The sequence below is a fragment of the Lacerta agilis genome, chromosome 13 (assembly GCF_009819535.1).
Source record: "Lacerta agilis isolate rLacAgi1 chromosome 13, rLacAgi1.pri, whole genome shotgun sequence".
Classification (NCBI taxonomy): Eukaryota; Metazoa; Chordata; class Lepidosauria; order Squamata; family Lacertidae; genus Lacerta; species Lacerta agilis.
Genome location: NC_046324.1, coordinates 7,075,020 through 7,077,207, shown reverse-complemented (window position 1 = coordinate 7,077,207; position 2,188 = coordinate 7,075,020).

Genomic DNA, 2,188 nt, shown 5'->3' with positions numbered 1-2,188 from the left:
TTCTGAATGGAGAACAGAGAATGGCACGTGAGTCTACTGTGCAAAGGTAAAGTTTGCATCCATTGCTGCTCTCACTTTTGCCTCAGGCCTTGCCTACTAGCATATGGCTACCAGATTTTTTTCAATGAATCCGGGGACACTTAATTTTTTTTATTTTACATGCGTTATTATCCCTAATTACATCTATACATCAGCTGTTTTGCACAGAAACCTAGCGGGTGGAGTTGGAAGCAGATTTGGAAAGGACCTCTGAGGGGCATCTAGGCGAACCCCCTGCAATGGAGGTGCCTCAACTCAAGCAGCCTCAACTTAAAAGAACATAAGGCTTCCCTGTTCCAATTTGACTCCTGCAGTTCCCGGCCATCAGGAACACGCTCTCGTTCACGCTCTCTCTCACGCTCAGCTGCTTGGCTCCACGCCAGCTCCTCCACCACTCCAGTTGGCCATGGGGATCGAGGTCATCTCAACCCTCCGCACCTTGCCCAGCAGAGAAACCGCACACTTCGCGCCCCTCCTGGGCAACTGTGCGCCGCCCGCCCATGACTCATGAGCCTCCCTGAATCTCCTGCCCCCTTCCCCCTTTGTTTTGACAGATTGGAGGAGGCAGCGAACCCTATGTTTCAGTAGAGTGCATTGTGCCTAGGGTTGCCACCCACCCCTAGAAAAACGTGAGGGGTGGGGAGATAGTTTTTGCACAGGCAGAGGTGGGTGGGTGGGATTGAAGAGGGCAAAAGAAGGGCTTTGCAACTTGCCTGACAGAGAAACCATGCACCTTGTGCCCCTCCTGGACAATGGCGCACCACCCGCCCGTGACTCCCGAGCCTCCCCGATCTCCTGCCCTCTTCCCCCTTCCTTTTGACAGATCGGGGAAGGCTTGGGAGTCGCAGGCGGGTGGCCGTTTCCTAGAAGGGGCGCAAGGTGTACGGTTTCTCTGCTGGACAAGGTGCAATGCCCTTCTTTCACACTCTTCAACCCCCCCCCCCACCTCCCACCCCTCCAGCTGCATATTACTCCAGGAGAGCAGGGGGTCACGTTTCCCGGGGACATTTAATGAAATCCGGGGACATTCCGGGGACAGAATTTGTCCGGGAACAGATTTGCAAATCCGGGGACTGTCCCCAGGAAATGGGGACGTCTGGTAACCCTATACTAGCAGCATATGAACACACATGCACTTATGTGTGCATGCATGTACTGTACACAGAATCCCAGTGGAGTTCACATATTCCTGAAATGAATGTGCACACGTCAGTTTCCGAGCAGGACAACATACTCCTGAAATCAAGTCATTAATTTGTACTCCTCAAATGAATTCAGCCTGAAACTAATCTGAAACACGCATGCATATTTAACTGACCAAGTGTGGCTTGGTTGCCTGCTGTCCTCTTGCTGCTTCTCCCAGGTGAGTGAGAGCTCACTTCCTGGAAACTAGCTCTGTGCATGTTTTTTTGTTTGTCCCCCCCCCCGCCCCCATGGTGAAGGCAACTCCCTTCTGGTCTGTGTGACATGAAGAGGAAGCTCCTCTGGGGCCTTGGAGAGGAAGGATGAGGGCACAGCATTTAAAGGGGGGGGGAGGAGAGAGAGAGGAGAGAGAAATCATCCATATTTATAATGTGATTGGCTGAAACTGGGAAAAATAGTTTGTGTGCTTGGTCTGCTGCATTTTTAGAATACATAAAATCCTACATAGACTGAAACCCATGCATCCCATCTCTTGTTGTTCAGTTTGCATCTATAAGAAGAGCCCCTAATTCACTTAGTCCAGCATTCTACCCCCTTCCCTCTGGGGCCCACCTGATGCTATTGGAAAGCCCACAAGCAGGATCTGAAAGCAATGACCCTCTTCTGTTGGTACCCCCAGCATCTGATAGTGAGTGGTATGCTTCTTCTGAACCTGGAGGATCCATTGAGCCGTCATAACTAGGATCAGCTGATAGGCTCACCCTTTGTGGATCTGCCTAATCTCTTTTTAAAGCCACCTAAGCTTGTGACCTTGGTCACACTGCAATTTTGAATTGTGCAAAGAAGTACTTTCTTTTGTCCATCTACTGCATGCCCTAAAGTTCCAATATTAATTCGTTCCACACGCTGGCATCAGTGCATCACCCTCTATCATCTCTAGGAACAGGCAAGTCTGTCAATTTCGGCTTCTTTCAGTTTCACATTTTTTTCCAACCAGTTCTGTATG